The sequence below is a fragment of the Eriocheir sinensis genome, chromosome 58 (genome assembly GCF_024679095.1).
Source record: "Eriocheir sinensis breed Jianghai 21 chromosome 58, ASM2467909v1, whole genome shotgun sequence".
NCBI classification, from domain to species: Eukaryota; Metazoa; Arthropoda; class Malacostraca; order Decapoda; family Varunidae; genus Eriocheir; species Eriocheir sinensis.
This window is the reverse complement of record NC_066566.1, coordinates 6,882,678-6,909,448: the sequence shown is the minus strand read 5'-3', so window position 1 is coordinate 6,909,448 and position 26,771 is coordinate 6,882,678. Positions and strand designations below refer to the sequence as shown.

The window sequence follows — 26,771 nt, the reverse complement described above, 5'->3', positions numbered from 1 at the left end:
GTGTGTGTGTGTGTTCCCCATTACTCATTATCCAACAAAGATGAATACAAAACAAGAATCTCAACTCGAAACTTAGCTGGATTGGAACGGCTTTTCGATGCTCGCCTCAAATATCATTTTCTTTTTATTTTCTTTCTTTTTTTTATTATTTTTTTCCTTTTGTTCTTTCATCTTCTTCATTCTTTATATTCTTTTTCTTGTGCTCTTTTGCGTTTTGGGGGTAAGTACTCTCTCTCTCTCTCTCTCTCTCTCTCTCATGCTCGTTTTCTTCCCGATCGGTTGGTTCATTGTCTCAGAGTTTCGGGGCCTCAAACGCGTGAACCATTAAACCAGTGAACCAGTGAACCAGTTAGCCGGGCTTGGAGATCAGTATACGAGTGACCGGAGGAGGCGTGGGAGGTGCCGCTTGCCGTCCGCCACGCCCTGCCACGCCCTGGGAGTTGAGAACCTGGAGAAGGCGTGTAGCGGGCATAGAGAGGTGAGCAGGCGTGGGTCAGACGTGGATGTGGATTATAAGGAAGTGTTTTAGTGAGTTTGGCTGCAGTTAATTAATGGTAGTTAGTGTTTTGTTATTATTTAAGAACTTTATTATGTGCGTATGGCATTTTATAAGCGTATGTGATGTTATGTTTGTGTTCAGTGTTTGATTGTGTTCCGTCGCCATTATGATCACTGTAGTTATCGATTGCATACCCCAATAAATGAATTAGTTTTTTGGGCATCGTAAAGGCGTGCTAAAGGGTGTCATTGGGTTGTTTGGGCGTGGGGAAGGCGTGCTAAAGGGTGTCATTGGCTTGTTTGGGCGTGGGGAAGGCGTGTATAGACGTGGAGGTCGTGTAGGTAAGCTAAGGTCGTGTTCTGGATGTTTTTCATGGTGTCGTTAGCGAATGTAGGCGTGTATAGAATCGTATGGGCGTGGTGGGGGCATGTATTGATATGTATAGGCGTGGAGAGGGGGCGTGCAGGTGACCTAGGTTCGTGTTTTAGGACTCTATGGGGTGTTGTGGGCGTGTGCAGGCGTGGTGAAGGGTGTCGTTGGCATGTGTGGGCGTAGGGAAGGCGTGTATGAATGTGTATTGGTGTGTAGGTGGCGTGTTAACAAGCTAAAGACGTTCTACTATGCATTTCAGCGGTGGACAAACGGTGTTTTTTGCAGATATCTCCTAAACGAATCGTTGGATGAGTATGATATTTCAACACACTACCTTGAACATCCGTTCGTAATTTTTGGTTAACATACCACATTGCTATATATGTTATGTGAGGAGTTTACTCGTGAAAAATAACACAAAGCCGACGAGTCATGTTCACGCATTCGAATGAAAGTGTGCCTCACACACCCAAACCATTCCTAACCTACGTCTCCCCTGTCTCGAAGTCCCCCCGCCTCTTTATCCCTCCTCTCCTCTTCCCACTACTGTATTTATACATTATAATGTTCTGTAAGTGTGTATGTATAGATATGATTATTTCCTAAGAGTATGGTACAATTTCATGAAGGCAAGAAGTGGTTCACGTTGATAATTACTGTACAACAGCACGTTTACGTGTAGTATATAGGAGAGCCATGTTTGCAGTCGTTATGGTCAACCACGTGAACATGATGTGCTGGAATTACCTGTGACTTGGACCTTCTACTGTTAGGAAAAGTTAATACTCTTATTGCGTACTGTCTGCCTATTGATCATAAAAAGTGGTCCAGTTTATATATAATATTATTTTGTTGACTTGTTTGTTGTATATTCTTTTTATCAATAAATTATAAACTGCATATATTTTTATTAATCTATACATATGTGTATAATGCGTAAAAGTCAGAGAGAGAGAGAGAGAGAGATTAACAGCGGAATTAGCTATTGCTTTAACGGTCGTTTGACCCAGTCTGGTTTTCATGTCCACATATACCAGCAATTGTATTAGATAATATTATTAATGTATGATATGTATGTACATACTGACGTATGTAACTATTATACCTATACGTATGTAATTACAATAGGGAAAAAAAATCACAGGTGGAAGGCTGATGGTGTGAGTAGGGGGGGGGGGGGAAGAGGGTCATGTGATACTGGGGTAGAGAAGGAGTGGTCTGGGGGTTCTTCAGGGTGGTGGTGGTGGTGGTGGAGGGGTTAGACGAGTACCCCACACTCGTCCGATTCTGTGTAACACCTTTGATATGATGACTGGATTAGGCGTAATATCACTCAGTAAACTCCTCACATAACACATATAGCAATATGGTATGTTAACCAAAAATTACGAACGGATGTTCAAGGTAGTGTGCTGAAATATCATACTCATCCAACGATTAGTTTAGGAGATATCTGCAAAAAACACCGTTTGTCTGCCGCAGAAATGCATAGTAGGGTGTTATAAACTCGTGTAGGCGTGGGTAAGGCGTGTAGGGGGTTGTATAGGAGTGTTTTGTGCGTGTGTGAACATAGGCAAATGAAGAGGAGGCGTGTGCAGGGCGTGGTGGAGGCGTGTAGGGGGAGGGGGAGGGGGAGGGGTGTGTGTGTGGGTGCCGCGAAGTCTCAGAGATCAAGAGGAGGAGGAGGAGGAGGAGGAGGAGGAGAGGAGAGGAGGAGGAGGAGGAGGACGAGGAGGACGGTGTGAATGTCAGCCTTCCACATCTTTCTCTTCTTCCTCCTCCTCCTCCTCCTCCACCTCCTCCTCGTCGAGAGAGGTAGGTACACAAGAACCACTCCTCCCGATCAGGTGCTTTGTCTTCCTCCTCCTCCTCCTCCTCCTCCTGCTCTCGCCCGGCTGCCACGCCTAATTAAGTCTCCCGTCAATTTATCATCATCGCTGCAAAGGGGGGAGGGGAGGAGGGGAGGGAGGGGAGGGAGAAGGAATAGGGGAGGGGAGGAAGAGGCAGGAGATGATAGACGGACTTGACGGGAGGGAAGGAGGAGGAGGAGGAGTTGGGGAGGAGAGAAATGAGGAGAGGGAAGAAAGGGGAGAAAGAGGAGAAGGGAAAAGGAAGAGGAAGGAGAGTTGAGAGTGGGAGATGAGGAGCGGAAAGGGAGAGAGAGGAAGTGGAGGAAGAAAAAGGGAAGGAATGAAGAGAGGGAGGGGGAAGGGAAAGGAAGGAAGGAAGGAAAGGAGGGGTAAGGGAGGGGAAATGGAGAAAGAAGATGAGGAAAGTGGAAAAGAGACAAGATGAAGGAGTTGGAAGGAGGCAGAAGGAAGAGGGGAAGGGATGGCATAAAGGAGGAAGGATGGAGAGTAAAGAGAGGAGAGAGAGGGGAGAAAGAAAGGGAGATAAGGAAAGTGGGAGAAGGGATGGAAAGTGAGAGGGAAGAGGGGATGAGAGGGAGGAAAGGAGAAGGAATGGAGGGATAAGAGATAGGGTGAGAAAAGGGATGAGAGAGAGAGAGAGAGAGAGAGAGAGAGAGAATGAGAGAGAGAGAGAGAGAATGAGAAAGGAAGTGAGAAAGGAGAAAGAATCGTTATCTGCTGTTATCTGTCTGTCATTTCTCTCTCTCTCTCTCGTCTTTGTCATTCCTTTTTCGTCTCTCCGCCCTACGCTTTCATGTCGCTCACGTGTGCCGCGGCGGTCGCATACACGTCCTTCATGTATGTTAATTTCAAGTGTCGGTTCCCGTTTTATTATTGTATATTTTGCCTTGTTTACAGAAGTGCCTTTCGACAGTTTCCTTCTTTCTCTCATGTATTGTCTTGTTTCTCTTTCCTTTTCTTTAGTTCTCCATAGAAAGGGAAGGGAAGTGAAGGGAAGGAGGGGAAGGAAAGGAAAGGAAAGGAAGGGAAGGGAAGGAAGGGAGGGAAGGGGGAGAGGAGAAGGAGGAGGGTACGTGTCTGTGTCCAGAGCAACGTGTTTACAATTGATGGGGAAAGCAACTTGATCGGAGTGGGGCGGGGGAGAGTACCGTGTGGGGATGTGTGGGGGGTGAGGAGGGGGGGGTGAGAACCGTGTGGGGATGTGTGAGGCTGTGTCGGAGGATGGCTGGGGAGGGGAGGGGAAGGGGCAAGACGTCGGGATGCTGTGACATGGGAGAAGAAGAGGGAAAGGGGAAGGTGAGGGGGAAGAGGAGAAAATCTGTTAGATGATCGGAAGGTGGTGGAGAGAGAGGAGGAAGGAAAGGGGAAGGCGATGAGGGGAAGGAGGAGGAAAAATGTTGTTAGTGATGGGGAGAGGTTAGTAGAGTGTAGGGAGAGGGAAGGGAAGAAGAAAAGGGGGAAGGTGATGGGGAAAGAAGGAGAAAAGTGATGCTAGGTGATAGAGAGATGGGACTTGAGGGTAGGCAGTTAGGGAAGAAAGAGGAAGGAGGAAAGACGAAGATGATGGGGGTGAAGAAAGAGAAAAAGGATGCTAGGCGATGGGAAGAAGGGATTGGAGGGTAGGCAGTGAAGAGGGAGAAGAAGGAAGAAAGGGGAAAATGATGGGGGAAGTTAAGACAAGTGTAGATAGGTGATATGAAGGGCATTAGAAGAGAGAAAAAAAGAAGGGAAAGGGACGAAGAGAGGTGAAAGGGACGTTTGAAAGGGGATGAAGAAGAAAGTTGGAAGAGAAAAAAAGAAGGGACAGGGACGAAGAGGGGTGAAAGGGACGTTTGAAAGGGGATGAAGAAAGGGAATAGGACAGTGGGCATTGGAGAATAGGCACTGGTGATAGGTATATAGGGAAGGGGGGAGGCGTTGAAGAAGTGATGGGGAGACATATGAACAAAAGAACATAAGGAATCTGCAAGAGGCCGGTAGGTTTGTACAAGGCAGCCTCTGTAACCTAACCTCACCTAACATCACCGTCCATGAATTTATGTAATCTATTTTTGAATGTGACTATCGTATTGGCATTCACAACATGACTGCTAAGCCTGTTCCACTCATCTACCACTCTGTTGGTAAGCCAATTTTTTGCCTATGACCTTAGTGAATCTGAACTTATCCAGTTTAAACCCATGGCGGTGAAGGGAAGGGTGACGTAATGGGGGCACTGGGGAAGGCACTGGGGGAGGGGGGGAGGGGGAGGCAGTGCTGGGTTGGAGGAGGAGTGTGTTAAATTTATTATTAGCCTGAGATGTGGCGCAGCGTGCCGGCCACACCTCGTTGATAACTCCGGCTGTTCAATAATAGGTGTTGATGATGAGAGATTCCTGCTGATAGTGATGATTCATATTTATATTTATACAAAACATACACTTTGCTTCTTGATATACATTGATTTCCTCTTATTGAATACGGCCACGATAACTCACCGTCTCTTAAAAATAATGGGCGGCGGGACCCTCATCTTCGCACCTCAGACCGCGAAAATTATTGTTATTTCCCGCGGAGAATGGAGACACGCCTTATACGGGGGACAGGAAGTGCCCAAAATGTGTTTCCAATTTAGCGTTGCCCCGCGACGCCCCTCGCGAAGAGCAGAGCCAAGGCAGGACACACTATAAGGCAGGAAGCTGCTACTCATTGAACAAGTAACTAACGGTGAGAATACGTCAGGGGGTGCGTTTCTTCACTCACCCTCCGTCTCCACTCCGAGCAAGCTCCCACGCAGGTATCCTTTCCATTATAATTATTTAGGAGCAGTAAGTAGCGGGCTTTTTTTTCATTATTTATTTTCTTTTTTTTTAACGCCCTTGCACTGTCTCCTCTGCTGTAAAAAAAAAAAAATAAGCCACTTTAAGCAGAATCAATCAACTTGCCCGAGTCATGAGGTGCGTGGGCGTCGCCTTGGCCTCCTCCAGTCAGGGTTGTTTCGTTCATAAACAACCCTATGAGCAGGATCGACGTCCGGGAAGCGAAGGAAAGGGATGAAAACGAAGAGATACTTGGTGACTCGAAATAGTAATGTTTATTTATGGTGATTTCTATGATGAGTTTTGATTTAGCTTTTTATTCATCGAACTCTGCACCTGCTGTTGTGAGGTTATCAGTGGTTATCAAACGTTCTCGGGTTGCCGCCCACCCTTGATGCCCCGCCCCTTCCCTCCATCGCGATACAAACACACACCTTGACACCAGGCTTGCTGCAAAATTCAACGAAGTAAATGCCAATGAAATACAATTAAGAAGAGAGTGTGTTTCACTGCTAAAGCTTAACCTAATAAACAATATATTTAGGAAGAATCCACTGCATTATTGTCAGCCTTGGGGGGGGTGCGTGTGCTCGGTGCAGGACACGAGCTTCTTCAAGTCATGCTGGAAGATGCTACGTTTTCGATCGTCGCGTTTTTTGTTTGTAAAGAAGCTTATTGATTGCATTGGAGTCACGCTCTACTAAACACACTGGCTGCGAAAAACACCTTGCACTTTTTTCCAGTTCAGGGTAACACTCAAAAATACATTTCTGTATTTAAAAAGACTGGATTTGATTTTCTGTACTCTGGCTCGGGCTCATTGTTAATTCGGAGGACAACTCAGTTCTTCCACGACCGCTTCTCCTTACTCACGGGTGATTACCCAGGATGGAATGAATCACTCAGTCTGGTCTTTGAAGCAGAAATGAACCCAGAAATATACCAGCCATGCTTCCCTTGAGGTCGGCCAAATGTCAGCAAGACTCGAGGTTGTCGCCCGGCAGCCTTTTCTCCTCCCGTCCAGAGCAGCGCCAGGGCGGGAGGAGCTCCTGCCGGGACGCGTCACGTTTGAATGAGCGTAACCTGACCAGGGACGCGGAGAGAACTGGTTTAAGACTAACCACCTTTCATTGCATTTGTAAGCTGTCCTCGTTCAACTTCGTGATTACATTTGCCGAGTAAACAATGTTATGCTCGGATTTCCGCAGTCCATCAAAGATAGCAACAAAACCTTGGAAAAAAAGTATAATTATAGCCAACAAAAAGTAACTCTGAGAATTTACCTTGACAGCCGCCTGACTTCAGTGTGTATCTCCAGAAGGTCAGAAGCTTCATCATTTTCATTAGGATGGAGTTACCAACAACAATAACAATAACAAGACCAACAATAATAACTACAAATATTATTATTATTGTTCCTTGGATCTGATCCCACCTGCCCAGCCCCTTACCTATTTATTGCCCCCCGACCCCGCGCCACCCAGCCCTCGCCGCCCCGTGAGTCTCCCCGCCGCCAACTCGGCAGCCGCTGCTCCGACTGATACTAATTATCAAAGGATTGTAATTTGTGCGATGCAGATTATTTTTTTCAGAGTTGGGCAACATCGACGCCGTTTATTACACGTCTCTAATTGGACAAGCCATCTCACTCCTCAATAAAGAGAATAAAACTCTAGTACGAGAAAAAGAGAATGTACTGAAGAAAATAATCAACGCTGAATTAGCCATCACCTTTAACGAAAAAAAAAAAAAAAAAAATATATATATATATATATATATATATATATATATATATATATATATATATATATATATATATATATATATATATATATATATATATATATATATATATATATATATATATATATATATATATATATATATATATATATATATATATATATATATATATATATATATATATATATATATATATATATATATATATATTTTTTTTTTTTTCTCTCTCTACTTTTTTTCTCTAAAACTTGTTTCATAAAATGGACAACCTGACCAGAAGCTAAAGGAGCAGCAGCAACACGCTGCCCACACACGACAAAATATTTAATGCAACATGTGCAATAGGAGTTCACGTAATTATAACGTATCTGTTTGATATTTTTTTCTCGGTTTCAATTAAATTTCAGTTCACCTATTTTTCCAATTAGTTTCAGTTCTGTTTCATTCAGTCCCTGCGTGCCCCCGCCTGTGGCTGCGGTGCTGCGAGGGCGCGGGGTGCAGCAGGTAGCATGGGGCGGGGTGGGTGGGGTCGGGGGGCAGCGGGGGTGCAACTTGTGGCGGGGTGACGACAACAGGGCCAACACTCGTACTCTAGACAGAACAAGGAAGAGGAACTGGGTCGGGTGCAGCCTCGTTAGCGATTCTAGTTAATTCAAAGAGACATTTACATAAGTCACCCACCCGCCCGGTCGCTGCGGCGTGCGTGCGTCCGTCCCTTGGTGTATTTGTTCCCTTCACCAGATGCCGCGACCCCGACGACCTAGGAAGGGAGAGGGGAGATGGGATGGGAAGGGGGGAGGGGAATAGAAGTTTGGGGAGGTTGTCACCAGTTTGTGAGATGCACCTCCTCCCCCCCTCACCAAGACCCCTCAAGTTCAAACCTTCTTGCTACCCATTTCTTCCTCCCCATCCTCGCCCTTCCCCATGCTCCTTCTTCCCCAACCTCCTCCCTCCCCCCTCCTTCAGACCCCTCCACTTCAGATCTTCTCTTCGCTCGCCAACCTCATTCCTCCCACCTCCCCAATATTTTTCAACTTCATACCTTCTCCCTGCTCCCCGTTCCTTCCTCCCCATGCTCCCCCTCCTCCTGCCTTCCCCTTCCCCAATGCCCCTCAACTTCATACCTTCTCCCTCCTCCTCATTCTTTCCTCCCCTTCCTCGTTCCTCCTCCCTCCCCAAGCTCCTCCTGCTCCTTTTACCTCCCCTTCTCCTCTGGTTGCTGCTTCTTTTGAGTTCTCCCCAGTCCTCTTTTTCCTCTCTTGCTCTTCTTCACCTTAATCCTCCTTCTCTTCCTCACTGCATACCTCCAAGTTCAATTATTCTGCTTTCTCTTCTTATCTTACCCTTTCCCTCTCCCGTTTTTATTCGCTTGTTTTACTTATTCCTTCCTTATTCTTCATTCTCTCTCTCTCTCTCTCTCTCTCTCTCTCTCTCTCTCTCTCTCTCTCTCTCTCTCTTTCTCTCTCTCCCCCACCCCTCCCTTGAACCCCCCTCACCTCTCTCTTCCTATTTCTCCCCTCTCCCCCCCAATGCGAGGTTCTGCTTCAGCCAAGGCGGGCTGGCGAGGCCTCTGTAATTTGTTGTCATTACTGCTGCGATAAAACGTAAATGCAAGGCTTCCCTAAGTAGTTCATATATTGAATTTAGGCTCGTATGTTGCGGCGGGTGACGGGGAGGCGAGGCCCGTGAGTGTCCCCGGGTGACGGGCCGCGGGCTGGGACCAATACATTACCGAGAATGGAAAATTGCTAAGTAACAGCGACGGCGCAAATCAGGGTTAGGCGTATGAGTTAGGAGGGGGAAGGGGGGAGGGATGGGGAGGGGGAAGGAAAGGGGAGGGAGGGGGGAGAGGGAGGAGTTAGGCTGGCTTGGTTGACTGGAAGAGGCTTGGTGGATTGCCTGGTTTGCTGGCTAGGTGGTTGGCTAACTGGTTGTCTGATTGGCTGGCTAGGTAACTGGCTGGTTGGCTGGCTGGCTGGTTGGTTGATCGGCAACTTTACTGTCAAGCCATTTGATTGGCTGAATGGCTGCCTGCATGGTTGGCTGCCTCCCCGGTTGACTCAATGTGGGTGTGAGGAGCGTGGAGGCGGGTTCTGAAAAGCCACAGGAGGGGGGGGAGGGGGACAGGGAGCAAGACCAAGAAGCAAGGAAGAAGGAAAGTTGAACCTTCTGTCTGGCTGCCTCTCTGTCTGTCTCTGCCTCTCTGTCCGTCTGTCTGGTATCATGCCTCGCCTTTGCCCCCGTCCAGCCTCCTTCACCTCGTCCGGCTTTCCCAGCACCAACGGGTTACGAATTAATATATATATATATATATATATATATATATATATATATATATATATATATATATATATATATATATATATATATATATATATATATATATATTTCTCTTCTCATCTTCCCTTTTCCCTCTCCCGTTTTTATTCGCTTGTTTTACTTGTTCATTCTTTCTTAGTTAAGCAAAAATTTTGTTACCGAGGCGTCCTAATAAATCGCTGTTTGTCTAGTCCGGAGCAGCAAACACGACGCTCCGCCAAGCACCTCCACGCACGGGGAAATTAAGGCAGCACTGCGGGTCCCGGGGCGGCGTGTGTATGGCGGGTGTGGGCAGCAGCAGCGAGTCTACAGATGAACAAAATCAACTCACATGAACGAACAAGTTTCATGCAAAAAGTATTGAATAAAATAAGATTGCAGTCTCCGAAGAAATTATAGAGGGAACGAAAATTAACAAAATAAAGACATTAATTTAAGTTACAAAGGCAACCGAGTAATCAAAACAACACAGCACGAGGAGAGAGAGGGAGAGAAAAAAGTTTTCCTCCTCGCTGTGGCCACGGACAATATTGTAATTTGACGTGCGGCCGCGTGTGACACCTGACCGAGGCTATCTGATGCACTCATACACACACACACACACACACACACACACACACACACACAACCCCCCTTCCCCCCCCCCACACACACAACTCCCTTCCTCCTCGCACACAAAATATCCCTCCCCTACCACCCCCCTCCCTACACACACACACACACACACACACACACACACACACACACACACACACACACACGGAGGGGAGGAGGACCTGGTATCGTTGCCTTCTGCCTGGGACCCGGCATATATGGGCTGACCTTACGGTACCCCAGACCTTCTGCGCGCCAGAGAGAAAGAGAAAACCAACCCCGCCCTGCCACTGTTCCGCCCCTGCCCTGCTTGCTCTGCCTCCGTCCCGCCCTTGCACCCCCTTCCCCTGCCTCCCCTCCCCTGCCCTGGTGAAATCTAGCGGAGAAAGAAAGAGAGAAAGGATAGAGAGAGAGGGTGGGCGTGCGGCAGTGGGGGGAGCTGAGGGTGGGGGAGAGGGAGAAAACAGAGTAGAGAAAAAAGGGTAGAGTGTAGGAGAGAGAGAGAGAGAGAGAGAGAGAGAGAGAGAGAGAGAGAGAGAGAGAGAGAGAGAGAGAGAGAGAGAGAGAGAGAGAGAGAGAGAGAGAGAGAGAGAGAGAGAGAGAGAGAGAGAGAGAGAGACAAGAACAAAAGGCAGAAGACACAGAGACTAGCGAGGATAGGAAGAGAAAGAAAGAAGAAAGAATAAACAAAGAAAGAAGAGAATGTAAAGAGACGCAAGAATATGAACAAATAGAAAGATAGGAAACAGAGAAGAAGAACAAACAAGGAAGAAAAGTAACAGGGAAATGGGAAACAGGGTAGGAAGAGCTAATTTTAAATTTATATTTATATAGGCAAAGAGAGCGAGGAGACTTATCGAGTTTTATAAATGGATGAAGGGCTTTCATAAAGGAGATGCTAATAAGGTTTTGTTGATAGGAGAGCCGGGCAGGCCACGTAGAAATGGGTTTAAATTGGTTAAAACCAGATTCAACAAAGACATAGGCAAGACTTAGTTTACCAATAGTGGTGGATGAGTGGAACAAGCTTGGCAGACATGCTGTGAGTGCCAATACGATGGACACATTCACGAAGAGGTCAGATAAGTTCATGGATGGAGAGGTTAAGTGGGGTTAGGTTTACAGGAGTTGCCTTTTATGGGCCTACCGGGCTCCTGCAGACTCCCATCTTATGATTCTATGTTCTAATGATTGATATAAAAAACGAAAACGGGATGTGGGAACGAAGATAGATAAAAAAGAAAGTGAAGAAAGTACGAGAGACAACCGCGATAGAAAAAAACCCAGAAAGAAAAGAAAAGAGAGAAAGAAAAGAGAAACATAGCAAAGATAGAAACACAACAGAGGAAGGAAGGAAGGAAGGAAGGAAGGAAAAAAAGGAGTGGGAAGAAAATACGAAAAGAAACAAAGGAACCACAGATAGGAGCAAGAGAGAGAGAGAGAGAGAGAGAGAGAGAGAGAGAGAGAGAGAGAGAGAGAGAGAGAGAGAGAGAGAGAGAGAGAGAGAGAGAGAGAGAGGGCTAAGCAAGCAGCACACGCCCTTCCACTGCCTCAAATTAAATGCTCTCCAGTCTATATTTTACAGCACATTTAGCTAATAAGTGTCAGGAGAGGAGGGGGGAGGGGTCGTATTTATCCTGTACAGTTTTTTTCTCTCTCTCTCTCTCTCTCTCTCTGTAGTGACGTTGTGGTTTTCATACACATGGCCTCCTAAAATGTCTAATCCTCCTCCTCCTCCTCCTCCTCTCCCCCCTCCTCCTCCTCTCCCCCCTCCTCCTTTTTCTCTTCCTTCTCCGACTCTTTCTTTTTTCACATCTTTTACCCTTTTGCTCCTCCTCCTCCTCTTCCTCCTCCTCCTCCTCCAACTCCGACTCCTCCTCCCTTTATCATTGTTCTCTTTCTCGTCATCTTACTGTTCTTCTATTCTTCTTCCTGCTCTACTTTTCTCCTCCTCCTCCTCCTCCTCCTCCTCCTCCTCCTTTTTCCTCCTTCTGTGTCCTCTTTCTCTTCATTCTCTCACATTCTTTTGATCTTTCTTGCTCCAATTTACGCTCTATTTCTCGTCTTCCTCCTCCTCCTCCTCCTCCTCCTCCTCCTCCTTCTCCTCTTCCTCCTCCTCTCCACCCTTCACCTTTCACGTCTCCACCCGCCATTCCTCACCTCATCCACCCCCACCTTTTCATCCTCCTCTTCCTCCTCCCTCATCACCACCACCACCACCGCCTCTTCTTCCTCTTCCTCCTTCACCTCATCCACCTACTTGGAAGAAGATTCTGGACATGCTGCTTGAGTGAGTGTGTGTGTGTGTGTGTGTGTGTGTGTTATTATATAAGAGAGAAGGAAAAAGAGAGACAGAGGGTAAGCAGAAGAGAGAAGAGAGAGAGTAGAGTAGAGAGAAGTAGAGATAAGAAGAGAGTAGATGAAAGACAGAAGGGAAGAGCGAAGTGAGTGAGAGAAGTAGAGAGAATAAGAAGGTAGATAACAGATAGAAAAGAGGAGAGAAGAGAGTAGAAAGAAGTAGAGAGAAGAAGAGTGTAGAGAGAAAATAGAAAAGAGAAAAGAGTAGAGACAACTAAAGTGAATAAAAAGAGAGTTGATAAAAAATAAAAACAGAGAAAAGGGAGAGAGAGAGAAGACGTAAAAAGAAGAAAAAAAACCCAGAAGGTAAAGCGCACCAAACTGTTTCTGGCCATTCTGTCAACGGGAACAGTTATGGGAGCCAACGGGAGCGTATCATCTCGACTCCTAATTACTGTGATTCTTGCTTAAATTGGCGTCTGGCGGAATCCCCAACACGACTCGCGGAGAGGAGGTAGAAGAGGATGGGGAGGTGTGGGCAGGAGGAGGAGGAGGAGGGATGGGGAAGAGGAGTCGTAGGCTGTGAAGAGGTGGAGGGAAGAGGAGGAGGTGGAGGATGATGGAAAGGATGGGAAGGGAAGGAAAGGAAAGGAAAGAAAAGGAAGGGAATGGTAGGGAAGGGAAGGAAAGGGAAGGGAAGGAAAAGGCAGGGAAAGGAAGAGAAATAAAGAGAAGGGAAGGGAAGGGGATGAAAGGAAAGGGAAGGGAAGGGAATGATAGGAAAGTGAAGGAAAGGGAAGGGAAGGAAAAGGCAGGGAAAGGAAGGAATTAAAGGAAGGAAGGGATGAAGGAAAAGGAAAGGAAGGGAAGATAAATGAAGGGAAGGAAGGATGAAAGGAAGGGAATGGAAGGAAGGAAGGATGGGAAGAAGAAAGGGAATTGAAGGGAAGGGAAGGGATTGGAAGGGAAGGGAAGGAAAGGAAAGGAAAGGAAAGGAAATGGTAGGGAAGGGAAGGAAAAGGCAGGGAAAGGAAGATAAATAAAGGGAAGGGGATGAAAGGAAAGGGAATGGAATGGAAGGGAAGGGAAATGAAGCATGGCTATGGTGGTGATGGGAGTGAAGAGGAGAAAAAGGGATGTGAGAAAGAGGATGACGGAGAGGGGTGTTTGAGGAAGGGACGCTCGTTGACGTGAAATGGGAGACGTAGAAAGGAACAGTCACACAAAAATAAATGATGAAATAGGAAGAATAATATAAATAACGAAAAAAAGAATAAATAAAAGGAAATGTGGTGTTTTTTTGTCATGCTGAAAGAGAGAAAAAGAGAAAAGGAAGGGGGAAGGAAAAATAGGAAGATAAGGAAGAAGGGAAGATAGTGGAGTATAGATTTTTTTTTTACAGCAAAACAAAAACAGCAACAAAGAAGGCCGCTATGCGCTGCTCCTACAAAACGAGACAGAGTAAGAGGACAAAAGAGAGGTCGATTTCGGGAGAAGTTTCTTGATACTCCTCTCTTGAAAGTGGTCAAGTCATTGCCAAGTGGAAATACAGATAAAAGAATGCTGTTCCAGAGTTTACCAGCAGAAGGGATAAAAGAATGAAGATGCAGACTCTTGCATAAGGGATTTGGGCAGTATAGGGGTGAGCAAGAGTAGAAAGTCTAGTGCAGCAGGGCCGCGGGAGGGGGAGAGGCATGCAGTCAGCAAGTTCAGAAGAGCAGTCGGCATGACAATATCGGTAGAAAATAGAAAGAGATGCAACACTGCGGCGGAATTTAATAGGTAGGAGACTGTCAGTAAGAGGAGAGGAGTTGATGAGACGAAGAGCCTTAGACTCCTCTCTGTCCAAAAGGGCTGTATGTGTGGAGCTCACCCACACGTGAGATGCATACTCCATACGAGGACGGACAAGGCCCCTGTAAATGGACAGCATCTGTGCGGGGGAAAATAATTGGCGGAGACGATACAGAACGCCCAACTTCGAGGAAGCTGATTTAGTAAGAGAGGAATGTGAAGTTTCCAACTAAGATTTTGAGTTAAGGATAGACTGAGAATGTTTAATGTAGGTGGTGACACCTGAGTGCTGTCGAAGAATAGGGGATAGGTGTTTGGAAGATTGTGTCGAATTGATTGGTGGTGAAATTGAGTTTCTGAGGCGTTGAAGGACACCAAGTTCCTCCTACCCCAATCAGAAATGATAGCAAGGTCTGAGGTTAGGCGTTCTTCGGCCTCCAGTCTGGAGTCTTGTAATTTCTGTTGGGAGTGTCTTCTGTTGAAAGAAGTTGAACAATACAGAGTAGAATCATCACCGTACGAGTGGACAGGACAGTTTGTTGCGGAAATATCATTGATGAATAACAGGAAGAGAGTGGAAGATAAGACAGAGCCCTGTGGGACACCACTGTTTAGGGTTTAGGGAAAGAACAGTGACCGTCTACCACAGCAGAGATATAACGGCCGGAAAGGAAACTGGAGATAAAGATACAGAGAGAGGGATAGAATCCGTAGGAGGGTAGTTTAGAAAACAAAAACTTGTGCCAGACTCTATCGAAAGCTTTCGATATGTCTATGGCAAGTGAGAATATTTTCACCGAAACGGCTAAGAAAGGATGACCAGGAGTCAGTTAAGAAATTAAGATGATCACCAGTGGATGGAGCGTGTTAGTGGAAGGGGAAGGGAAGAAACGGGGGGAGGGGGGGTTAAAAGGAGGAAGGGTAGAAAGAGGAAGGGTGGTTGTGTGATGAAGAGAGGGAAGAAAAAGGGGAGAGAAGTAAGAGAGACGAAGGGAAGAGGAGGGAAGGAGGGAGGAGAGGGGAGAGGATGCAGGAAAGAAGGGGTTAGAAAAATAATTAGAAGGGATCGTTTAAGAGGGGAGGGAAGGGAAGGTGGCAGGGGAATGTAAAGAAAAATACGTAGCAGGAGAGGAAGAGTATACAAGATAAAGAAGGAAACAAGAAAAATGGAAGAAAAGAAAGAAGAAAAGAGGAAAAAAGATGAGAGTAATATGAATAATGCAACAAGATTAAAATAAATATATCTGCTTATCCTGTTCTACTTTTCTCTCTTCCTCCTCCTCCTCCTCCTCCTTCTCCTTCAATTCAACCACCACCACCATCACCTCCAACACCACCACCACCACCAGTACCTCCCTCAGTCAGACTTTCCATCAGCGCCTTAGCCATGCCCGTCACGCCTATAGCTGTCGCCTCTCCTTCGCGCCCCCTCCCCCCCTCCCCCGCCCCCCTCCCCCCCCACGCTTCCCCCCTCCTCCCGCCGAGCAGAAGCACACCCCGACGTGGCGGATGTGACCAGAATGCAAACCTAACCTGCATATTGAACTGGATATTGTCTTTTATTGATGTGATGAAAAATAAAATGTATGTTGTCTCTTGATAATGTGCATGTATATTTTTTTTTGTGCTTGTTTGTATGTATGTTTGTTTGTTTGTTTTGCTGTGTCCTTCAAGCGTTCGTTTTGTTTACTTGTATTGAAATAAAACTGGAGAAGAAAGAAAATATGTGACCTGATGCGTACTTTTATTTTTTTTAATTTTTTTTTTGCTGTGTACTCTGAGCTTGCGTAGACGTTGTGAAAAGATTCTTAAAGACTTTATTGTATTGTGTAGGCTTGATTATTTTTTTTTCTGCGTGCTGATTAACCTCGAACTGAAAGCTAAGTAAGAAAAACGCGACTCAGATGTACAAATCATGCATGTCGAGTGATTGTTTAAGAGAGAGAGATGGTGTTAACTCGTAAAGGAAAAGGGGAAATATGCGTAACTCTGAGCCAAATTTAGTAATGCAATCCGATACTTTACGATAACAAGAACTGTGTAGAAAAGGGAAGGAAATAAAATATACAGAAGTAGAAGAAATATATCCGAAGAGGTTAGTAATGTGAAAAATGAAAGAAAGAAACACTTGTATATAGAAAGATAGTGTATTATAGGTCATTAAAGAGAGACGATTTGCATTATGTGAAAATAAGGCTACAGTTGAAAGGAAAGAAATGGAAGAAGAAATAGTGCGTCCTGAGAGATTAGTAACATGAAAATTGAGGGAGATAAATACTTGTGTACATCAATAGAGACAACATATTAGAGGTCAGTATAGAGATAAGTTGATGGGAAATATGGTTGAAGGTGAAAAAGAAATAAGGGAAATAGAAATTATATGTCTTTAGGGGCTAATGTGGGAAAAATTAAGGAAAGAAACACTTAAGGATCGAAAGAGACAGCGTATGAGGTTAGTAAAGAGAGACAATTAAGCTGATGTGAAAATAAGGTTAAAGATGAAAGGAAAAAAAGAGGAATTTGAAATTATTCGTCCTTAGAGGCAAGTAAAGCGAAAACTAAGGGAGAGAATTATTTGTAGGTAGAAAAGACAGTATTCTAAGATAGGTCAGTAAATAAAGGCAACTTACTTATATACAAAAATATGGTTACAGATGAAAATTAATTGATACTAAACTGGGACGTGACGAATGAATTAAATCGACTCCATTATGATAATCAACACGCCATTGTATGTTAATGAAGAAAGAAGAAATAGGTACACCGTGAAATACTTAGGTACTTTTAGGTAATTATATTTAAAAGCGACGTAGATGAGGTAGAGCTTAAAATAGAGTTACACGCCAGTAAAGTTAGACCTCCATAGAATACCTGGGAGTAATTAGCATTGTTTTGTCAGGGCGGAGAAGAATGCCGAGGTGGAAGATCCCGCGCAGGTAGTACAGGTAGTAGCCGAGTTTAATTACAAGTGACGTGTATTGATGGCGGTGTAAGGCAGAGGCGACAACAAGTATGCCCAGGTATGTTAACCTGTTGGTCTCGACACGTACTGAAGAGGAGGAGGAGGAAGAGGAATGAAAAGGAAAGGAAAAGAAAAGGAAAAGAAAAAAGGAGACTTAAAAAAAAGGAAGTAAAAAGAAGATAAGAAAATGAAATGAAAGAAAGAGGATAAAGAAAAAGAAAAGAATATATGAAAAAAAGGTCGAAAAAGAAAAAAGATGGTAAAAGAAAGAAGCTATAAGAAAAAAAAGAAAGGAAAAAAAAGAAAGGAAAAACAAGAAAAGGAGAAATAGGATTCAAAGAAGAGGAGCAAGAACGAAAGCGAGAACGAGAAGAAACAAAGAAGAAAATAAGCGAGGAAAAAATATAAGGAAGAAAATAATAAATCCAAAGGAACTAAAATAAAAAATCCCTACAACGTCGCCTCCTCCTCCCCGTCCTCCTCCTCCTACTTGATTTTTTTCATTATATTTCTTATGTGTTCGATGAAAGCAGATCAGTAGATATCATATATCTGGATTTTCAAAAGGCATTTGATAAGGTCCCCCACAAACGATTGCTCAGTAAACTATTGGCGCACGGTATCTCGGGTAACATTCACAATTGGCTTGTGGACTGGCTCTCTGAGCGGAAACAGAGAGTAGTTCTAAACGGTGTTTCATCTACCTGGCTCGATGTCAGAAGCGGCGTACCTCAAGGATCAGTGCTTGGCCCCATGCTCTTCTTAATTTATGTTAATGATTTCGATGATGGGCTCACTTGCAAAGTATCAAAATTTGCTGATGACACAAAATTCGCTAGTGAGGTAACTACGACACTCGACGAAGAAGCATTACAATCAGATCTAGATCGACTTGCACGTTGGACCAATTGATGGCAAATGAAATTTAACGTTGACAAATGTAAAGTGTTACACATCGGAAACAATAACAATCGCGTTCACTACGTAATGAATGGCCAACAACTTTCTGCAGTAAGTAAAGAAAATGATCTTGGAATCACTATATCATTAATACTGTATAATTCGCTGATTCGACCACATCTAGAGTACTGTGTACAGTTTTGGTCTCCCTATTACAGAAACGACATAGAAAAGTTAGGACGGGTTCAACGGAGAGTAACAAAAATTATTCCTTGGTTGAGAAATTTATCTTATGAACAAAGGCTTAAAGTAGTAAATTTATTCAGTCTATCAAAGCGAAGAATGCGAGGCGATCTAATAGAAGTGTTTAAAATGTTTAAAATAAACAGTGATATTAATGCGGAAGATTACTTTACAATTGATCGATCAAATAGAACAAGAAGAAATCATAATTTCAAGATAAGTGGTAAAAGATTCTCATCGCACGAAGCCAAACACTTCTTCTTCAATCGAGTCGTTAATGTTTGGAATTTTCTACCCTGTGATGTCGTTGATAGTACAACAGTTACGACCTTCAAGAATAAATTAGACAAGTATTTTGAATCCAACCAGTAACTAAGATATTACTCATTGTCGTAATAACGTTAAGTTCTTTCGAATACTGGTGTCCTTGTCCGTTTTTATCGCCAGGTTAGTGGTAGCAATAATGGTAGTTTTTTTCCTCTTTCCTACATAATTTCTATGCAATTTTTCCATGCTGCATGGTTCTTTTTCCTTTCCTGCAAGCTTTGGCTGGAGGGATGGGAAGGGGGGGGGAGGAGATTTCGCCTTTGCTGTCCTTCATCTTCCACCTTTGATTAGATAGTTAGTGTAGCTTGTCACAAACAGCCTCGCAAGGACCATCAGGTCTGCTGTTGTTTGTTCTTCCTTTGTGTTTCTTTGTGTTCCTCCTCCTGCCCCACGTACGCTCATTGCTACGCGTTGCTTCGGTGCTCACTTTCGTCTCCCTTGCATTCTAAGTGTTTGGTTGGCTCGTTGACAATAGGACCACCGGGCCGAGTTCGACATCCGGGTGGCTGTGGTTTCTACTGGCTTGCCTCCCCCGGGTGTCCACAACGAAAGAAAAGAGAGAGAATGAAGACGAAGATTGTAAAAAATGTAAAAGAAAAAGAGAAAAATAAAGGTTAAGAAGAGGAAGAACATGTAGGAGAAAAGGGTATGAGAAGATAGGGGTTAAAGGAAATAAAGTAAGGATGAAAAAGAAAAGGAAAGGTGAAAATAGAAATAACTGAAAAAAAAGGAACATGTAAAGAGGAAGAAGAAAAAGGTAGAGAAATAAAAAAAAACATATTGAAGAAAAGAATGTTAGAAGATTGGGGGTTGAAGGGAATGGAAGAAAGGAAGAATAGAAAGGAAAAGGAGCGGCGGAAATTGAAGGGAAGGAAAATAACAAACGAATAGTAGAGAAGGAAAAAAAGGTGTATAATTGGAGTTTAAAGGGTATGGAAGAAAAGGAGATTCGAAAATAAAGGGAAAAAACAAGGTAAAAGTGGGAGAGTGGAAAGGGGAGAAGGGTTGGGAAAAAAAGGAAAAGACAGATTAAGAGGTGTGAGGGGAAAGGAATAAAAAAATAGAAAAGAACGGGAAAAGCGAAGGTCGATGTGTAAAGGGAGAGGAAAATTAACAGACACTGGAAAAGAAAGGAAAAAAAACGGAAAAGGAAGTGAAGCGGGAAAACAAAACTGAAAAATAGAAGAGAAAGGGAAAAACGACGAAAGAAAAGGAAAGAGGAATAGAAAATAAAGGTAAAAGCAAATGTGGAAATGTAAGAGAAAAGAAAGAAAAAAACAAGGGCTGGAAAAGAGCGGAAAAGACGGAAATGGAGATGAAGTAGGAAAACAAATCTGAAAAATAAAAGAGAAACGGAGATAGGAAAACGGGAAAGGAGAAAAAGGAAGATAGAAGAGAAAGGGAACGATGGAAATAGAGGTGGGCGGTGAAAGAAAAAACAAAAACATAATAAGAGATAAAAATAGATAAAAACAGAATCCTCCAGCTGCTCACATATCGACCAACCCTCAGGCAAGGAAGGACGGCGGGGTGGCGGGCGTGTCCTCTGCCCCGACCTGGATTCGAACTGAGGCCTGCTTTTTTTTGTGCAAGGGGCGAACTCTGAACCATAACAGTGCACATGTGATGGATAGACAGACAGACAGACAGACAGACAGACAGACAGACAGACAGACAGACAGACACAGACAGATAGACAGACAGACATGCAGACAGACAGATAGACAGACAGACAGACAGACAGATAAACCGACACATATAAACACACACACACACACACACACACACACACACACACACACACACACACACACACACACACACACACACACACACACACACGAGAATCTCACAAGTCACTCACACACACAAAAAGAAAGAAAATAAAAGAAATCAATTAAAGAAAGGAACCAGCCAAGTGATATTTCCTGACTTCGAGAAACTGCAGGAGAAAAGTTTTAAGCAAAAAATAAGTAGATAAAAAAAAATTGGGTTTTATATTATACAGACATGAAAAGTAACGTTAACCTGACCTCCTCCTCCTCCTCCTCCTCCTCCTCTTTCTCCTTCTCCTCCTCCTCCTACTCTTCTTCTTCCTTCTCTATCTCTTTCTCCTTCTCCTGTTTTTATTCGTCCTCCTCCTCCTCTTCCTCCTCCTATATATCAACGACCTAGAACCAGGATTAAAATCCAATCTTTCAAAATTTGCCGACGACACAAAGGTGGGTGGGAAGGCCCTCACAACGGCAGACTGCGAAATTATCCAGAGAGACCTGGACCAGATCACTCGGTGGTCAGAAAAATGGCAGATGTCCTTCAACACTGCCAAATGTAAAGTAATGCATATCGGATCCAGAAACAGCAACCACACATACCACATGGGTGGCGAACCACTACATGTTGTGCAAGAGGAAAGAGACCTCGGGGTCACCATCAGCAGTGACTTGAAACAAACAAAACACTGCAAGTCCGCCTGTAAGAAAGCCAATACAATGCTTGGGTTCATAGCGAGGAACTTCGAATACAAGACGCCGGGAGTTATGTTATCCTTGTATAATTCTCTGGTAAGGCTCCACCTGGAATACGCCGTGCAATTCTGGTCTCCTAATTACAGGAAAGACATTGAATTACTTGAGAGAGTACAGCGCCGCGCCACGAAGATGATGCCATCACTGAGGACGAAGCCCTATGAAGAGCGACTCGAGCGACTCAACCTCTTCACGTTGGAAAAGAGACGACTGCGGGGAGACATGATACAAGTCTTTAAGTACCTGAACAAGCTCAGCAACGTTGATCACTCCAAACTCTTCACGCTACAAACTAACCTGAGAACAAGAAACAACGGAAGATCAATTCAAGCAAAGCGATGCAATACCGACATCGGCAGGAGTTATTTCTCGAATAGAGTTGTTCGCCACTGGAACAGCCTTCCTGCAGAAGTGGTTAGCGCAGAGACCATCAACTCCTTCAAGAAATGCATTGATCGCCACTTTGCTGTATCGGGAGTGAACTGAACGTTCCCAAGAGTAGATACACAAGTGCTTTAATCCTTCCCTGCAAGCCACTCCTATGGCAAACGGATTGATTAAATCACTGAACGCAGGCAGCCTAGTAATGAGCCAACAGGCTTTCTGCTGCCTGCTAGTCCATGTTTCCATGTTTCTTCCTTCTTCTCCTCTTCTTCTGCTTCCTCCTCCTCCTTCTTCGCTTTCTCTTCTTTTTCCTCTTCCTCCTCCTCCGAAGTGGCGTCAAATACAAGCCCCTGGTCTTGGTGACTGACCCTGACCTCATACGCGACTGTGAGGTGAGTGAAAAAAAAAATAGTGGCTGCGATCACCACTTAATTCTTTTTAGTACCAGGCCCGGGCACGAACTCGCTGACAACACGTCCACGAGACCAGACTATAAAAAAGCCAATTTGAATCTTGCACGTAAACTGCCCCGCCTCCCTGCAACTCGGGGTTATCTAAATGTCAGTCTTATAGACCCTCTTATGACCACTCTTACGGAACGTCTTTAGGGATAAGCTCCCAGGGGTAGAGAGGACAACATTTATCATTATATATAGGAGAGAAAATAGTCCCGTAACATCTACGTGTTATAGTCGTTAGCGCTTCCAGCCACGAATTCGCTCGACTGGGTGTGAATCTCAAAGTCATATTTTCTTTGGATAAATGTTTCATGAGACCTTACTGGAATGTGAAGTGCAGTTCTGGTCCCCAAATTGGAAGAAGGACATCGAATTTCTGGAATGAGTACAACGGCACGCCCTATAAATTAAACCATCGTTGACGGCGCAGACATACGAAGAACGACTCAAGAGACAAACTCTCAAAGCTGGAAAAGAGATGACCAAAAAGGGATGTCATACAGGGCTTAACTATTTCGGCACGTTCAACATCACTAATCTCTCAAAGTTATTATGTAGAACTCTCTACTGATCCTAGGAGTAGAGACAACTGTATACAACTTCAGGAAAGGAGATGCAGAAGATAATTTTGTTAGGATTTTTTCGATGTGAATAATACGCCACTGGAACAAACTTGCCACTGAAGTAATTAGTGCAGAAACGACCAACTCCTCTGAGAATCCCATTGACCTCTCTTTCGTTGTGATTAAACTATCTGTCTTGTATAGGACAACCGACCTCTTGCAGACTCCTTACGTTCTCATGTTATGTTCTTATTCACATTCCAAGAGTAGCTAAGCTTGTTCTGCTGGTGACGCGGCTAGTGAACAAACGAGTCCACCAAATCATGTAACCTTGTAATAAGCAAAATATCTTTATGGCATACTCACCCATGCTTCTTCTTTTTCTTCTACTTCTTCTTCTTCTTCTTATTATTATTATTATTTTTATTCTTATTCTTATTCTTATTCTTATCATTATCATTATTATTATTATTATTATTATTATTATTATTATTATTATTATTATTATTATTATTATTATTATTATTATTATTATTATTATTATTATTATTATTATTATTATTATTATTATTATTATTATTACTATTTCCTCCTCCTCCTCCTCCTCCTCCTCCTCCTCCTCTTTCTCCTCCTCCTCCTCCTTCTTCTTCCTCCTCTCCCGCCTCCTCCTCCCCACCTTCTCCTTCATTAAAAGAAAAAAACAAGACAGCCTGACCATTTAATCCAATGCCTTAAATACTTTCTTTATCTCCCAGGCGTGGCGGGTAACGGATATAGGCCGATTTAATTCCTCCTCCTCCTCCTCCTCCTCCTCCTCCTCCTCCTCCTCCTCCTCCTGTTCTTACCCCCCTTCCACCTCTCCACCTTTCGTCTGTCTTTATTTTATATTTTCATTTTATTTTTCTTATTCGTCTTTCATTTCTTACTTCTCACATTTTTCCTCTTGATTCTTTTTCTTTTCTTAACCTTTCTCTTCCAGTTCCTCTTCCTCTTTCTTTTCCTCTTCCTCATCTTCACGCTCCCTTTACACCTCCATTGTCTGTGGCTTTTCTTCTTTTATTTTTCTTCTTCTTCAACCTCCTCCTCCTTCTGCTCTTAATACCCTTCCACCTCTCCACCTCTCTGCTGTCTCCATTCAATTCATCTTTTCATTTTCTTATAATTCATCTTCCATTTCTTTCTTCTCATGTTTTTGCTTTTGTTGTTTTCTTTATAACCTTCCTCTTCTTCCTCTTCTTCCTCTTCACGCATTTTTTACTCCACCGTCTTTCACTTCCTTTCTTTCTCTTCCTTTTCCTCCTCTTCAGCTGCTTCCGTCTCATCTTCTACCTCTGTTTCTTCCTTATTCTGTTTCCCTTATAATCTTTTTCCATTTCTTCTTCTCTTCCTTCCTCTGTTTTCGGTACCACTTTCAACTCTTCGTACGCCTGTATCATCTTAATCTCCTCTTCTTCCTCCTCCTTTTTTTTCCTCTTTCTCCTTTTTTTCCTCCTACTTATCCTCCTCCTTTTCCATTTCCTGTTTCTCCTCTTCCTCATTTTTCTTGCCATACTTTTTCTTTCTTTTCCTTTTCTTGTTATACTCTTTTCTTTCTTTTCTTTTTCTTTTACCTATTATCAACACCCATATTTACTTTTGTCTATAATTTATCGTCCTCCTCCTCCTCCTCCTCCTCCTCCTCATCATCATCATCATCATTATCCTCTATTCATACTTTCTTCATCCTTTTCATCCTCATCTTTGCAGTATTTTCTACACACATTTTTACTGTTTCTCCCACACCCTCCTCCTCCTCCTCCTCCTCCTCCTCCTCCTCCTCCTCCTCCTCCTCCTCCTCCTCCTATTCATCCTCCTTTTCCTCCTCATACTCACACTCTCTTCATCCCTTTGTATCTCATCTTTGCACCATTTTCAACTCACATTTTTACTGTTTCTCCTCCTCATCTTCCTCCTCCTCCCCCTCTTTCTTCTCCTCCTCGCCGCCGCACAGCCCCGGGAGGAGCCCCAGGACGCGGCTGCCCCGGGTCCGGCGCCTCTCCGTGACCCACATTCCTCTGGCTCAGGTGTAAAAGGTGACCCACAGATTGGTGCTCACATACACCACCACCACCACCACCCCTAACTACTTGTCTCTGCTGCCGGCTCTGCTTATTACTACTACTGCTGCTACTGTTCTTTCTGCTGTTACTGCTTCGGCCCTTGTTACTCCTGTTAATACTACTGCCGTCTCTACTGCTATTGCTATTACTACTACTACTGCTGCTACTGCTGATATTTCTGCTCCTGGTTTTATTACTACTACTACTACTACTACTACTACTACTACTACTACCACAGCAGACCCAGTTATTTTTTTTATTTCCTATTCATAACACATTCCTAATTTTGCATCACCCTAGAAGTACAACCCACCCACCCACAAATTACCCACCCAGTACCCCCTTCTCAAACCCCACCCACCCATATCCTTACCCACACCCTCATCCACACTATCCTTCATATCCTATCTTACCCACTCCATCCAGCAACCTTTCTCTTACTAGGCAGAGCTCTCATTTCTCTAACGCTTTTAGGAACATTCCGTTTCACACTTTTTAAGAACCCACCCATATTCATCCACTCTCATCCACCTTCATCTAACTTCATCCACCTCTTTACCCACTTCTTCGCCCATCCTCATCCACCTAGATCCATCTTCATCCACCCTCATCCACCCTCACTCACCTAAATCCACCTTCGTCCACTCTCATCCACACTCATCCACCTTCATCCACCCTCATCCACTCTCACCCACCTTCACCCACCCTCATCCACTCTCATTCATCCTCATTCATCCTCACCCACATTTATCCACCATCATCCTCCCTTATCCATACTTCATCCACCCTCATCCAACTTCATCCACATTTATCTGCCCTCATTCACCTTTATCCATCCTCATCCACCTCCATCCACCTTTCATCCACCCCCATCCACCTTCACCCACCTTCATCCAGCCTCACCCATCCTCTTCCACTTTACTCCACCCTCATCCACCCTCATCCACCCTCATCCACCCTCATCCAAGATCATCCACCCACGTCACTACACTTCCACACAATACTTGCCCTCAAGTTCCACCCCGTTCCACCCTGCTTCACCTCCTTCCAAAACACAACTTACTCCACCTTACTCCACCTTGCCCCAACCTGCCCAGCCCCGCCCCAGTCCGCTACGTCGCCCCGCCTGCCCCAACGTGCCCCACCCACCACCCCACCTCGCCCCCGTCCCGTACCCAGCTCTTAACTCAGCTCCCACCCCCGTTAGCACCCCGCCCAGCCCCGCCGCCTCGCCCCCCCCTTCATCCCCGTCTCTCCCGTCCCGCCCCCGTCCTGCCCCAGCATGGCATCTGCCGGTGAGCGCCCCAAGCGGTTCCTCTCTGACTAAGTAGCTACGTAAAACACACAGACAGGCAGACAGACAGACAGACAGGCAGGCAGTCGCGCGGGTACACATGCACGCACATATACGCACATTCTTGACACACACACACACACACACACACACACACACACACACACACACACACACACACTCGTTAGAGAGAAAATGAGAAGGAAAGAGAAAGGGGCTGAGAGGAAAATAGAAAAGGGAGAAGAAAAGGAAAGAAGTTACGATGAAAGAAAGAAAATAGAATAGCAAATGAAAGATAATCGCTAATGGAAGATAAGTAAATTTAGGTTGATGTGATATTGTGATAACGATGTAACTACTTCTGTTACTTCACCATCACCACCTACTACTACTACTACTGTATTTTTTTCTCATTCCTGCGGCTACTGTTGCAATTTGTACTACTACTTTTACCACTAGTACAAACGACAACAACAAAAGCACTGTAAATCGGTTTCTATGTACTTAAGAGCTGTATATTTTACTTACTTATATATTTATTTATTTATTTATTGTATTTTGTTTTTTTTGTGTGTGAAGGATGTCCAGCGCGTTTTAAAAGGAAATATTTGTAACTAAACTTTATCTCTATGAAAACAAAAATTAAAAGGCTACACCAGAGATTTACCTTCCTTTTTACCCTCCTTACCTTCTTCAAACCTTTCTATACCTATAATATACCCCGC

General features: G+C 44.3%; 1 long non-coding RNA gene across 1 annotated transcript in view; it reads left to right on the top strand.

Annotated features, from left to right (window-relative positions):
* The first annotated feature begins 371 nt into the window (after positions 1 to 371).
* Positions 372 to 26,771, top strand: part of LOC126985101 (uncharacterized) — a 114,046-nt gene continuing 87,646 nt past the window's right edge. Inside the window, exon 1 of the long non-coding RNA XR_007738300.1 lies at positions 372 to 478. This is a non-coding gene — a long non-coding RNA (uncharacterized LOC126985101). The remainder of the gene's footprint in view (positions 479 to 26,771) is intronic.